This window comes from Vicugna pacos, unplaced genomic scaffold (assembly GCF_048564905.1).
Source record: "Vicugna pacos unplaced genomic scaffold, VicPac4 scaffold_20, whole genome shotgun sequence".
Lineage (NCBI taxonomy): Eukaryota > Metazoa > Chordata > Mammalia > Artiodactyla > Camelidae > Vicugna > Vicugna pacos.
In genome coordinates, this window is record NW_027328741.1 from 63,246,663 (window position 1) to 63,262,835 (window position 16,173).

The following is a 16,173-nucleotide window of genomic DNA, read 5'->3' on the forward strand; positions in this document are numbered from 1 at the left end:
AAATCCATGTTACATCTTTTAACCTACATCTATTAACCCCTGGTCACTTGCATTGTTTGCAAATATGTTCTCCAATTATACAGGCAGTGTTTTCATTTCACATATAGTGTCCTTAGCTGTGAAGAAATTTTCAAGTTTATTTAGGTCCCACTTGTTTATTTTTGCTTTGATTCTTTTGCCTTAGGAGACTGAAATATGAAAATATTCCTATGATATATATACAATAGGGTATCACATATATTCCATTATAGAAGTTTTATAGTATCAGGTCTTATATTTAGGTCTTTAATTCACTTGGAGTTTATTTCTGTATATGATGTCAGGGAATGCTCTCATTTCAATGTTTTACATGTAGATATCCAGCTTTCCAAACACGATCCATTGACGAGACTGTCATTTCTCCATTGTGTACTCTTGCCTCTTATATCATAGATTCATTGCTCATAGGTGTGTGGAATTATTTCTAGGCTCTCTATCTGATTTTATTGATTATATCTCTGTGCAAATGCCATGCTGTATTTATTACTGTAGGTTTGTAGTATAGTAAGGTATCTGGGAGGGTTATACCTCCAGATTTGTTGTTTTTACTCAAGATCATTTTGGCAATTTTTAATGGTTTCACATAAAACTTATTTATTTTCTGGTTCTGTGGAAAATACTACAGCTTCGTAACAGGAATTGCACTAAATCTGTAGGTTTCTTTGTGTAGCTCGGCCATGTTAGCAATATTAACTCTTTCAATCCAAGAGCACAAGACATCTTTCCATTTCTTTGAATCACTTTTAATCTCTTAGTCAATGTTTTATAATTTTCAGTGTGTTGATCTTTCACATATGTGGTTACTTTATTCCAAGTTATTCGGGGTATAGTGTTTTAAATATTATTGCTTTCAAGGTCAATTATATGGTATCTCATGTTTAATATGTTGAAATGCGAGACTATTTTACATTAAACTTTTACCCTGCTCCCTTGATGAAATTATTTATTGTTCATAATAGTCAGTGTGGAGCCCTAAGGACTCTCTATGTAGATTGTTATACCATCAGTACTGGTGACAATTTTGCCTCTTTCTTTCCATTTTGCATTTCTTTTACTTCTTTTTCTTTTTCTTTTATTTTCTTCTATTACTATTGAACACAAGTGCTGAGAGTAGGAATCCTTTTCCTGTTCCCGAATTTACCCAGAATGCTTTCAGCTTTTCCCCTGAGTATTATAAATTGTTATAAATGGCCTTTAGTATGTTGAGAGATGTTCCCATTGTACTCACTTTCATGAGATTTCTGATGATGGATGTATGTTGAATTTTGTCAAATGTTTTTTCTTTATGTATTGACAGCATCTTGTGAATTTTGTCCTTCATTTTTTAGATATGTGTCACGCTCATTGACTTGTGTATGTTGAACCATCCTAGTGACTCTGGAAGGAATCCAAATGATCATCATGTATAATCCTTTCTATGTATTGCTGGATTCATTTGTTGATGTATTTCAAGGATTTTTGAGTGTATATTAATCAAGGATATTGGATATTCATTTTCATCCTTTTCTGTTAGTGTTTTGACTGATTTTGTTATCAGGGTAATGGTGGCCTCATAGAATAACTTTGGGAATTTTCCTTCCTCCATCATTTTTTAAAATACTTGGGGGTAAAGAGGTTTTAGTGAAGGCATCCAGGCATTTTGTTCAAGGGGTGTTTTTTAAATTATAGATGTTACTTAACTTATACCGATTGCTCTTTTCAAGTTCTCAGTATTCTTTTATTCATTGTGGTCAGGCTGTACATTTCTAGAAATTTGTCCATTTCTTTTAGGTCGTCCAATTTGTTGTCATGTAATAGCTCATACTGCTTTCATAATCATTTTTTGTATTTCTGTAATATCAGATGTTATTTTTACTGTTTCATTTCTTATTTTGTTAGAGTCAAGTCTCTGTATTTCTTGATAAGCCTGGCTAAATGCTTAACTGTTTGTTAATATTTTTAAGAAAAATTAAAGCTGTTGATTTTTTGATTTTTAATTTATTTTTCAAATTTTATTTTATTTATTTTCAACATAATTATTAAAGATATCTCATTCTACTGCCTTTGGGTTTTGTTTATTCTTATTTCTTGTTATTTTGTGTGGTATGCTTTGTCCTTTGTATGACGTTTTTCTTGTTCCTTGTAGAATACATGATTTGTTCTCATCTTCCCTCTTAGATTTGTGATTGCTGCATCTGATACGTGTTATGAAAGTGTGTTTTCATTGTAATTTGTCTCCAGGTATGATTTTATTACCTGTCTGATTTCATCACCTCTTTGATTTCATCATGGACATTTTTATTTTATTTTTTAAAGGATGTGGTTTGATTTCATGTTTGTGATTTTCCTATTCTTCTTTGTAGTGTTGATGCACAGTATCATACTTTTGTGTATGGAAAAATATTTGCTGTAATCTATATTAGCTTAAAGTCCCTGAGGCTCATTTCATGACATAATATGTGGTTAATTCCTTAGATAACATCCTGTAAACACTTGAATAGTTTATGTGTTCTGCTTTTCTGATGCAGAGTCCAATAGCTCACTTGGGTTCAAATGATCTAATATGCTGTTAAGACCTCTGTTTCCTTACAGATATTCTTTCTGGATGATTTGGCCATCAGAATAGTGAGGTGTTCAACTCATCTACTATTATTGTTTCATAATGAATTAATTCTTTCTTGTCTACTAAAATTTCTTTTTATACTTAGTATCTATGGTGTTGGGTCCATATATATTTTAATGAGTGTAATACCCTTATTTTATCTATTTTTCTTTATATAATCTCATATTTTTTTCATTTTGGCCCTTATTTTAAAACATATTTTGAATGAGTTGAGCATTGCAATCTGCACTTTCTTGTCATTTCCATGGAATATCTTTTCCATTTTTTCCAGACTATGATTATCTTCCACAATAAAGTGAGACTTTCTGTGGGGGATGCAAAGATGGTGGAGAAGAAAGATGCTCGTAGCTCACTCTTTCACACAAATGCACTAAGAGTCACATCCACAGACCCTCTCAGTTAACCAGAGAACCTGCAGAACTCTGACAGAACATCGTCCTCTTCAATAGATAACTATGTGAAAAATCTGGTGGGAGAAAAGGAAAAAAGAAGAAGAAAAGTCAAAACAGAGTGGGACAGGTCCCACGGGGAGAGAGCATCATAGAAGGACTGATGCTCATTCACAGTGTCTCCCCTCTCCTACTCAGAGATCGGCAGGTTGGAGGGGGAGCCTCCTAGGCTTGGACCTGTACAGAGTATAAGTTGACTGACAGAACTAAGATAAACAGGCACAGAGAATCCCTGTGACACCCAGATGAAAACCCCCAGAAGCTAGGGGCAGGGCCATGCTGCCCGAGCAGGGTGGTAGATGGGAAATGGCTGCACTGTGGCAGCCCAGGAGAATGGAGTGGGCTTTGTGCCATTGCTATGGGTGAATAGCACAGAACAACCTGGGCCCTTCATAAAACAACAGGGCAAATGTGCCCTGTGTGGGGAAGGGTGCAATTCGCATCTCTGAAAATCCACAGAAGTTTCTAGGTGAAGAGAGCTGGGCTCAGACACAGCCACCATAGCCTCTGGTGCTTTGTACCCAGTTGGCAGTGGAGGAAGAACCTACATCTACACCTAAGGACTTGGCAGCAAGAAGGGCCAGACTGAGACTTGTTGACAGCATGAGGCAAATATGATCCTACTGCCTTGGTTCCTCAGATAACTTGTCTGCCAAGACAAACAAGGAGCTGGATTTTGGCCCAGACCAGGGACAGGGCTGTTCCTCAGTCTACCATGAGCCCACTTCTGGTGTGCAAACCCGATGCAGAGCGTACAGTGGCAGAGAGCAGCAGAATGATCTGCACCCTGAAGGGGTGGGTGTACCCTCAAATTTGAGCTGAAATGCAGCCCTTGACCATGGTGCTGGGAGAGGGCATGATGCCCAATCCTGCCTGGTCAGTCTGCAACATCTGACTGCAGCATCGGCAGGAAAGTGACAAGCCAGCCCAGAGTAAAGAGAGCTGCACCTGAAGCAGTGTAGGGTGTAGGAGCGATCTGCTTGACAACATGCCCTGGGAGCAGCACAGATGAGGGCTCCAATGGAGGGCCTCTGGAAACAGCAAGCTGAGATTCAAAAACAGGATGAATACAGAAAGAATTCACATTAAAATTCACACTCTCCAGCAGGACACAGACAACCCCCTTGTTTTAATCTGTTTTTACCAGTTCCATTTTCTATTACCCTCTTAATTTTTACTTCTTATTCAATTATATATACCCCCATTTTAATCCCTTTGAAATTTTTTAAAATACATTAACTATTATTATTTTTCAAAACTCTGCTTCAACTTACTTTAATATTATTCATTATACAATGTCTTCAAAGCTTTATTTCTCTCTTCTTTAATATTCTTTACCTCTCTCTCTTTTTTTCTATTTTCTAAGTTGTATTACTACATAGGCATTAGGTACATATACTCCTTTAGGACAACAGTATATAACTGATACTCCATAAACCACAGTGCCAGAGAGGTAGTAGAAAATTGAAGAAGCAGAGAAGCCATTCCCAATTAGAAGAACAAGAGAAATCCCCTGAAAGAATGATCATTGAAATAGACATCAAAAACCTACTAGATGCAGATTTCAAAAATGCAGTGATCTAAGTACTGAAGGAAATAAAAGAGATAGTGTTTAGAGATATAAAATATGTCAAAAATGAAATGGAAGCTATAAGGAAGAGCCGGGTAGAATAGAACCTGTTGACTGAGATGAGGAATGATTTAAAGGTGTAGCAATGCTGACAATTTAGTGCAGAGGAACGAATTAGTGACTTATAAGACAGGACAATAAAAAGCAGCCTATCAGTAGAGCTACAAGAGAAACAACAAGAAACAAATTAGAAAACCATAAGGAACCAATGGGATAATAAAAGCATGCCAAACTTGGCATGATAAATGTCACAGAAGGGGAAGAAAGATCAAAGTGGATTGCAAAGGTTTTTGTAGATATCATGACTGAGAACTTCCTAAACTTAAAGAAGGAATCAGATATCCAATACAGGAAGCTCTGAGTGCCCCAAACAGGAAGAACCCAAATACACCCATACCAAGACATATAATTAAGACTCCCAGAGTAAAGGATAACGAAATGATCCAAAAGACACCAAGAGTGTGTTACAAGGGAATCCCCATAAGGCTCCCAGCTGATTTCACTGCACAAATACTACAGGCCAGAAGGGAGTGGCAAAATATATTCAAAGTCCTGAATGAAAAAAATTGTATACCCTAGGATACTTAAACTAGCAAGGCTATTCTTTTTGGTAGAAGGAGACATAAAGAATTTCACACAGAAGAAAAATGTTCAAAAGTTCAACAAAACTAGACCCATGCTAAAAGAATTATTGAAATGTCTTCTCTAAAAGGAAAAGCAGCAGGATGCAACAGAAATGTGAAACTCACAGCTGGAAAGGTGATAATTCATGAATTACAAATAAAATAAACACAAAATTTTAAAACAAGACTTGCAAATCATTGAGAGTGGGAGAGGGAGGCAGGAAAATAGAGAATTTATTTTTTTGGTCTTTCCATTTAAAATATTTTGTTCTCGGTAGGATGGGTTTGAGATCATCTTACTATCCGTTTAATAAAATCAGTTATAGTAATGGTCTAATGGACTTATAAAAAAGGGTAACAAGAAGACAAAAACTTACCAGGGTGTCACAAAATCGAAATAAAATTCATGATAATACAAAGGAAAATGACCAAACAATAAAAGGAACATGAAAGGAACAAAGAGGAAATAGCAAATGAACTGCAAAGATAAGGTGAAATTGGCTATAAACAAAAGCCTATCATCAGTTATTGTAAATGTTAATGGACTAAATGCTCCAGTCAAAACTCATTGAGTGGCAGGCTGGATAATAAAGCAAGAACCTTCAATATGCTGCATACAAGAGACTCACTTCAGAGAGAAGGACACATATAGATTGAGAGTGAAAGGTTGGAAAAGGGTTTTCCATATAATTTGAAAAGCCTAAAAGCAGGTGTTGCTGAACTGATTTCAGACAAAATAGTCTTTAAAACAAAGGCCATAAAGAAAGATAAATAAGGACATTTTGTAATGATTAAAGGATTGATACAATATGAGGATAAAACACTCATTAATACATATGCACCAAATACAGGAGCAACTAAGTACATAAAATAATTACTAACAGATATAAAGGGGGATTCATATTTGGAGATTTCAAAACTGCATTAACATCACTGGACAGATCATCGAGACAGAAAATAAATTAGGCAACAGAAAACTTAAATAATACAATAGAAATATTACACTTGGTGGATATTTTAAGAGTATTGCACCCCCCACAAAATAGGATATACATTATTTTCAAGTGCATGTGGGATATTTTCCAGAATTCATGATGTACTTGGGCAGGAAAGAAACCTCAGCATTTCAAAGAAGATAGAAATTACCACAAGCTTCTTTACTGACCACAATGCCATGAAGCTAGAAATCAACAAAAGAGAAGCAAAGGAGAACAATAGGAAAACATGGGGATTAAACAATATGTTATTCAAAAACCAATGAGTCAATGAAGAAATCAAAGTTGAAATGTAAAATTAACTTGAGACAAAAGAAAATTAAAGCAAAGCCCCACAAAATTTATGGGACACAGTAAAAGCAGTGCTGAGAGGGGTGTTTATAGTGATACAGGCCATCCTCAAAAAAGAAGAACAATCACAAATAAACAATTTAACCCACCAGCAGAATGAACAAGAAAAAGGAGAACAAAAATCCCCAAAAGGAAGCAGAAGGAAGGAAATCATATATATTGGGGAGGAAATAAATAAAATAGAGATTAAAAAGACCATAGGAAAAATCAACCAATTCAAAGCTGGTTTTTCCAAAATGTAAGTAAAATCGACAGTCCTCTGGCCAAACACAAAAAGAAGAAAAGTGAGAGAGTACAAATTACCAAAATAAGAATGGAGAATGTAAAAATTACTACAAAAAATTAGAAATACAAAATATCATATGAGAATATTATGAAAAGTATATTGAAACAAACTGTAAAACCTAGAAGGGATGCACAAGTTTCTGGAAACATACTGTCCACCAAGACTAAATCAAGACATAACTGATCCCTTGAAAAAGCAGAGCACTAGAAATGAAATCAAAATAGCAGTATAAAACCTCCCTACAAATAACAGTCCAGGACTGGACGGATTCACTGTGGAATTCTACCAAACATAAAAGAAGAACTCATACCTGTCCTTCTCAAACACTTCCAGACGATTGAAAAGGAAGTAATATTCCCAAAGTCACTCTGTGAAACATCAATACCACAACCAGGCAAATACACTAACAAAATCAGGATTATAGGCCAATATCACTGATGAATACAGACGCCAATATCCTCACCAAAATAGTAACAAATAGAATTCAACACAGAAAGATTATACATCATGACCAAGTGGGGATCATGCCAGGGACACAGGGGTGGTTCAACATATGGAAATCATTCAATGTAATACAGCACATCAACAAGAGAAAGAACCAAAACCACATGATCATCTCAATTGATGAAGGAAAAGCATTTGATAAAATTCAACAACCATGTATGATAAAAATTCTCACCAAATTGGGCACAGAGGGAATATATCTCCACATCATGAAAGCTATAGATAACAAACCTACAGCCAGCATAGTACTCAATGGTGAGAAAGTCAAATTCTTCCCACTAAAATCTGGGAAAGTAAAAGAATGCACACTATCACGACTCCTACTCAAGATAGACTTGGAAGTCCTAGCCACAGCAATCAAACGAGAGAGAAGTAAAAGTGATGAAAATTGGAAATGAAGAGGTAAAAGTCTCACTATATGCACAGAATTCGTTACCATATATAGAAAACTCTTAAAGATCCAGACAAAATTTACTACAGCTGATCAAAGAATTCAGCAAGGTAGTAGGTTACAAGATTTTGCTTCAAATATCAGTGGCATTTCTTTACGCAAAAGATTCACATAATACTATAGAGCTATAGTCAACATGACAGCACTCTAATGGTAGAAAAACATACATATAGGTCGATGGAACAGAATAGAGAGCCCAGAAATGAACCCACAAAAGTTTGGTCAATTAATCTGAGACAAAGAAGGCAAGAAATTACAATGGAATAGAGATAGTCTCTTCAGCAACTGGTGTTGGGAAAACTGGACAGCAGCATGTAATTCAATAAAGCTAGAACATTCCCAATGAAGCTAGAACACCATACAAAATATATAAACTCAAAATAGAAAAATCACTTAAACATAAGACAAGATACAATAAAACTCCAAGAGAAACATAAAGGCAAAGCGTTATCTCACATATGTCTGGAAAATTTTCTCGTAGAAGAGAAAAAACAAGAATAAATAAATGAGACCTAATGAAACTTACAAGCTTCTGCACAGTAAAGGAACCGGAAGTAAAACAAAAAGACAACCTACGGAAAGGGAAAAATTTGCATATGAAACCGTCAAAGGCTTGATCTCCAGAGTATATAAGCAGCTCATCCAACTGAATAAGAAAAAATAAACAACCCAATCCAAAACTGGGCAGAAGAACTAAACAAGAAATTCTCCAAGGAAGACATACAAATGATCAAAAGGCACATCAGAAAATGCTCAATATCACTGATTATCAGAGAAATGCAAATCAAAACTACAGTGAGGTATCACCTCACACCAGTCAGAATGGCCATCATTCAAAAATCCACAAATGACAAATGCTGGAGAGGCTGTGGAATAAACGGAACCGTCCTTCACTGCTGGTGGCAATGCAGTTTGGTGCAGCCACTGTGGAATACAGGATGAAGATTCCTCAAAAGCCTTGGAATAGACTTACCATATAACACAAGAATCCCGCACCTGGGCATAAAGCCAGAAGGAACCCAATTTCAGGAAGACACCTACACCCCAATGTTCATACCCAGCACTATTTACAATAGCCAAGACATGGAAACAGCATAAATGTCCATTGACATTTGACTCGATAAAGAAGAGGAGGTATATTTATACAATGGAATAGTAGTCACTCTTATAAACTGACAACATAATGCCATTTTCAGCAACATGGATGGTCCAAGAGAAAATCAGTCTAAGTGAAGTTAGCCAGAAACAGAAAGAAAAATACCATATGTGATGGCTCATTTGTGGAATCAAAACGCAAAACCAAACCAAACAAAAAAGGCATAAATACAAAACAGAAATTGACTCGCAGGCAGAGAATACAAAGTGTTGGTTGCCAAGGGTTGTGGTGTGGGAAGATATAGGCTGGGAGGTAAAAATTGTAGAATAGGTAAACAGGATTGTACTATATAGCACAGGGAAATATATAAAAGATTTTACGGCAGTTCACAGGGGAAATAATGGGACAACAAATGTATATATGTTCGTTGTACATAAAAAATTGTGCTCTAAAATGGAATTTGAGACAACTTTGTAAAATGATTAAAAACCAATTTAAAAAGTTAAAAAAAGAAAAAACATGATCCTAAATATTACAGGTGTAAATATAAATTATAGAGAAAAAACAACTATGCAGAAGAGTAGTAAAACCAAAGATTTTGTTTTTGTTTTCTTTTTAAGATAAGCAAATTCAAAAAACCTCTAGAAAAGTGCATCATGAAGAAAAGAGAGATGCTCCAAAATAACAAAGTCAGAATTAAAAGTGGAGAAATAACAATTGTTCCCTCAGATATACAAAAAAGGGAACATTTTGTCAAGATTAACATGGCAATAAACTGGACAACTTAGAAAAAAAAAGACAAATGTCTAGAAATAGACAGGAATAAGGTGAAACAAATAATTTGAACAAACTGATTTCTAGAAGAAAGATAGACTCTGCATTTAAAAAATTCGTTGAATATTAGTGCAGATTTTAACACCTCCCGTGGAGAACTGTACAAAAATACAAAGCAGAACTTATATTCTTCAACTATTCAAAAATTGTGAAAATGTGGGAAACTCACGAATTAATTCTATAAAGCTTACATCACCCTGAAAGCAAAGCCAACAAACAAAGTACAAGCAAAGAGAATTTCAAGCCAAAAACTTTGGTTGATATAGATGCAAAAATTCAAAAAAAATATTATTAGAAAACTAAATCCAGCAATACTTAAAATGAATCATACTACGTGATCCACTTTAATTCATTACTGGGTCATAAGAGAGTTTGAAATTACATGAAATCAATCAGTTTTATACAGCACATTAACAAAAGAAAAAGGGAAAATTATGTGGTCATCCCAATAAATTGATAAAAAGCATTTCACAAACTTCAACTTTTATTCATTAAAACAGCAGCAACATCACCAACAACAAGAACAATAGGATCAACAAAAACAGAAACCACTTACAAAAGTAGGATTCAGGAAATATATCTCAACATAACTAAACTCATTAATTACAGAACAACAGACAACACAATATGCAAAAGTGAATAACTGAAAGCTAAGTTGAGGAATAAAGCAAGGATGCCCACTCTCACCCTTTCAATTAAACACAGTATGGGAAGTCCTAGCAACAGCAATCGGACAAGAAAAAAATTATTCAAGTTGGATTGAATGAAGTTAAACTGTTATTATTTTAGATGACATGATAATCTATAGAGAGAACCCTAAAGATTCTCCACACCAAAACAACTAAAACTAATAAAGACATTTAGCAAAGCAGCATGATTCATGATTAATATACAAAAACTGTCACATTTGTTTACACTAACAATGAAATATTCCATAATTTTAAAAAACCCATATGAAATCAGATCAAAATTAAAAACCTATGAAAAACCCAAGATAATACAATCAATAGGAAACTGATAAAGAAATTTTAAGATGTTGCAAAGAAATGGAAAGAAGTCTCAAGGTCTTAGTTTAGAGGAATTAATATTGTTAAAATATACATACTACATAAGGTGTGTACATATATAAAGTGATTCAGATCGAAGTACATGATATTTTCCACAGAAATTAAAACAGTCCTAAGATTTGTATGGATCTGCAAAAGAACCATAACTGCAAAAGAAACAAATGAGGAAAAAGAACAAAACCACAACCTTCCTATCTCAGACTATATTACAAAAACAGTAATTAAAACAGCACAATACTGGAAAACAAACAAACATGTATATCACTGGAACAGAACACAGAGGCAGAAATAAAACATCACACCTATGGTCAACTAATCTATGACAAAGGAAACAAAAATATACAATGCCTTAATTACAGCTTTCAGGATGAGATGTTGAGAAAGCTAAACAGCTACATGTAAATCAATGAAATTAGAACACTCCCTCACACTGTATAAAAATAAACTCAAAATGTTTTAAATATCTGAATCTAATACATGACACAATATAACTCCTGGAAACTAACATATGCAAAACAAGACAAAAATTGAAGCAAAATTTTCTTATGTCACTCTCCCAAGCTGAAAACTATAAAAGCAAAATAAACAAATAGGTCCTAATTAAACTTAAAAGGTTCTACACAGCAAAATTAACAATATGTAAAGATGAACTTCCAAAAAGGAGAAAACATTTGGAAATAATGCAATCTACAAGAGGCTAATTTCTAAAATACACACATCGTTCATACAACTCCATTTCAAAAATCTACAAACAACTCAGCCAGAGAATGAGCAGAAGGCATGTCTCTAAAGGAGACACGCAGATGACAAACTGGAACATAAAAACGTGCTCACATTGCTAATCATTATACAAATGCAGGACAAAAATAAAATAATGTATTAACTCACACTACTGAGAAGGGCTGTCATCAAAATGTCTGCAAATAATAAATACTCGGGAGGTTGTGGACAAAAAGGGACTCTCCAATGCTGTTGGTGGGAATGAAAATTGGTGCTTCCACATTGGAAACAGTATGGAAGTTCTTTCAATAATAAAAATAGACATATCATATGACACAGCAATCCCACTCCTGGGTATATAAAACATAAAACCTGAAAACAAGGAATCCTAGTGTAAAATATAAGTACACTCTGACATTGGACTTAATTTGATTCTACATATGTCTCCTCTGGCAAAGGAAGCAGAAGCAAAACTTACAAAATATGATTGTATCACTCTAAACAGATTTACACTAAAGAAGAAATGATCAATAAAATGAAAAGTCAACCAACACATTGGAAGAATATATTTGCATGTGATATTTTCCAATCAAGTGTTAATATGCAAATATATGGCAAATTCATACATCATAACAACAACAAAAATGACCAAACAATCCAATTAAATAAAATATCCGTAGGAACTGAATAGATAGATCTGAATCAATTTTTTGTAGAAAACATACAGTTGACTAAATGACACATGAAAATATGTTCAGAGTTATATATTATAAGGAAAGTCATAAACCAAAAATGAGACAAGACCTCACACTTGTCAGAAGGTTCTCATCAAAAAGAAAAGAAATAGATGTTGGTGAGATTGTGGAGAAAAAGTAACACCATGGACACTGTTGATAGGAAAGCAAAATATTGTTACCATTGCATATATACATCAAATTTTCTTCATCCATTTTCCTGTCAAGGGATCTTGGGTTTGTAGGCCCCTGTCTGAAGGCTCTAGAGAATAAGCCCATGGGCTGAACTGATAAACAAACTGTGAGGAATGTCACATATTCAGGCTGGATAAGAAATGACCTACTCAATGTATCCAGTATGGATGGCTGGATAGCCTATGCTGGGTAATAACCTTAGAGGAGAACAACCTAAGACAGGCACAGCCGGCTGGATAAGAGATCGCCTATTTAATGAAATTCCGTGATGAACTTTAAAACAATCCTTGATCATTTAACATCCTGTGATTACTAAGGAGCATGGGGACATAAATCGTTTAAGATTATTTACATTGTTATAACTTAGATGATATGTGAGGCATTGTGCCTGTCCTATATAAAACCTTTTTCTATGAATCAATAAACAGTGAATTGCTTCGCTTCTGTCCAAACAGTGTTCGTGTGTATATGATATCATGCCACTGAGAGGGTTAATTTAATTTTTTGGGAGTATCTTAAAAGGATGTTTCATTATATATAAGGCTATTTCTGCACCTATTGAGATGATTATGTGAGATCTTTTACTCATTCTACTACTGTGGCATGTCACCTTTATTCATTTGAATATTTTGAAGTATCCTTAAACCCAGGGATAAATCCCTTTACTCACGTATGTTTATGATACATTAAATGTGTTGTTGAATTCATTTTGCTTGTGTTTTGTTGAGAATTTTGGCACATATATTCATTAGGCATAATCTTCTATATTTTGCGTATGATGTCCTTTCTAGATTGGTTATGCAAATAAAGCTGGCATCATAAAACAACTTTGGAATTTTTCACCCCCTTCAAATTCTTGATAGATTTGGGGAAGAATTGGTGAAAAATTGTCTTCAAGTGTATGATAGAATTCACCAGTAAAGTCATCTTGTTAATTATTCCTGGTTTGGGAGTTTTGGATTACTGATTTACTCATACACACTTCTGCTTTATTTAGCTTTCTAATTACTTCTTGCTTCAGTATTGGAAGACATGTGTTTCTGGGTATATGTCTTTTGTTCTAGGTCATTCAAATCGTTGGCTAGTGTTAATTTCTTATCATGCTATGCATCTCTACAACATGAGTGGCAATATCAGCTCTTTTATTTCTACTTTTATTTGAGTCTTTATTTTCTTAGCCAACCTAAACTTTTGTCCACTTTATGTTGAAAGTAAACAGACTTAGGTATAATATTTTTATCTTTTCATTTGTTTCTCTTGTTATTTGCCTTGCTTTCATTCATTCAAATTTCTTCTTTATTCTTTCTGTTTTCTCCTAGTTTCTTGATGTGTAAAGTTAAGTAGTGTGAATCATTGTATTTCTTTTATTATTAAATATTATTTTTTACTTATTTATTTATTTATTTACGTATTTATTCATTTATTTATCTTTGAAATATGCCATTTACAATGTATCAATCTGTGGTGTATAGCACAGTGTCCCCGTACATGCATAAATTTCTGTGCCTATTAAACTTTATTTCATGATTTTTAACTTACTGCCCTGAGTCATACAAAAGAAACTTTGAAAACATCTATTTTTATATATATAGTGGATAACATTTAGAAATATACAGCTCCCAAATATATCCTCAACCAGTCCCTTTCTGCAGTAACCATAAGATTATTAAGTAGATCTTTAAGTGTGTTTCAGTTTTGCAGATGAAATCATAGTGTTCACATGCAAATTATTTTTTTCAGGTTCTACATATGTCATGTCCTGTGTTATTTTTCTTTCTCTTTCTGGCTAACTTCAATTAGAATGACACTTTTTGGGGACATCCATTTTGTTGCAAATGTCATTGTTTTATCATTTTTTATTGCAGAGTATTATTCCATTGTGTAAATAATGCATAACGTCTGTATACTGTCATCTCTTGTTGGACAATTAGGTTGCTTCTATGTCTTGGCTGTTGTATATAACACTGCTAAGAACATTGGGGTGCAGTTGTCTTTTTGAAATAAGGTTCCCTTTGATATATACTCAGAAGTGGGATTGCTGGATCATATGTTAAGTCTATTTTTATACTTTAGAGGAATCCCCACCCTGTATTCCACAGTGACTACACCAAACTTCATTCCTACCAACAGTGTAGGAGGGTTCCCTTTCTCTACAGCTTCCCCAGCATTTATTGTTTTTTGACTTTTGGATGATGGCCATTGTGACTATTGTGAAGTGATACTTCATTATACTTTTGAATTGCCCTTCTCTGATAATGATAGTGAGAAATTATTTTTTCATAAATCTGTGTGGCATTTGAATGTCTCTATTGGAGAATTCCTTGTTTAGGGCTTCAGCCCATTTTCAAATAGGGTTTCTTTTTATTATTATTATTAGTTTGTATGAAGTCTTTATATTTTGGAAATTTAGCCTTTGTCAGTTGCATCATTTCTAAATATTTTCTTTAATCCTCTAGGTTGTCATTTTGTCTTGTTTATGGTTCCATTTGTTGTGCAAACGCTTATAAGTTTAATTAGGTCCCATTTATTAATTTTGCTCTTACATCCATTACCTGGATAGGCTGTTCAAGGAGATCATTGCTGAGATTTATCTCAGAGTGTTTTCCATATGTTTTCTTCTAGGAGATTTACTGTGTCTTGCTTTACATTTAAGTCTTCAAGTCATTTTGAGTTCATTCTTGTGTATGGGGTGAAGGATTGTTCTAACTCCATTGCTCTGATGCTGCTATCCATTTTTCCCAACACCAGTTGGTGAAGAGATGATATTTTCTCTGTCATAGTCTTGGCTACTCTTTAAAATTTTAATTGAACATAGGCCTGTAGATTTATTCATAGGCTCTCTATTCTGTTCCATTGGACCATATGCCTGTTTCGGTACCAATATCATGTCATTTTGATTATTGTAGCTCTGCAATACTGTAGGGAGAACAGGCGGGTTATTGCCCCAGCCTCTTTATTTGTCTTCAATATTGTTTTGGAAATTATGGATCTTTTAGATTCTATATAAATCTTATGATCATTTGTTTCAGTCCTAAAAAGAAATGTTTTTCATAATTTGATAGGAACTCAGTTTAAGTCTATGTATTCCCTTGGGCAGTATGGCTATTTAAACAGTATTATTTCTTCCATTACAAGACCATTGGGTATCTTTTCAATTGTTCAAGTCTTTCTTGATTTCCTTAATCAATGTTTTATTCTTCTCCATGTATAAATCATTCACCACCTTGGTTAGAGCTATTCTTAATCATTATATCCTTTAGGGTGCAGTTATAAAAGGGGTTGTTTCTGTACTTTGATTTCCTGTTGATACAATGGTAGTGTAAAGAAATGTAATTGGTTTTTGTAAATTAATCTGGCTACGTTACCCAGTTCCTTTTATAGCCTAAGTATTTTTTTTGTGAAGCTTCAGAGTTTTCTATATATAGTGTCATGTCTGTATATCATGACAATTTTAACTGTTCTTTTCCATTCTCAATAGTTTTACTTATTTTCCTTGCCTGATCATTGTGGCTAGGAATTCCAAGACTATATTGAATTGAAATTGTGAGAATGGACATCCTTGTCTTGTCTCAGGTTTCTGTGGGAAGGGTTTCAGTT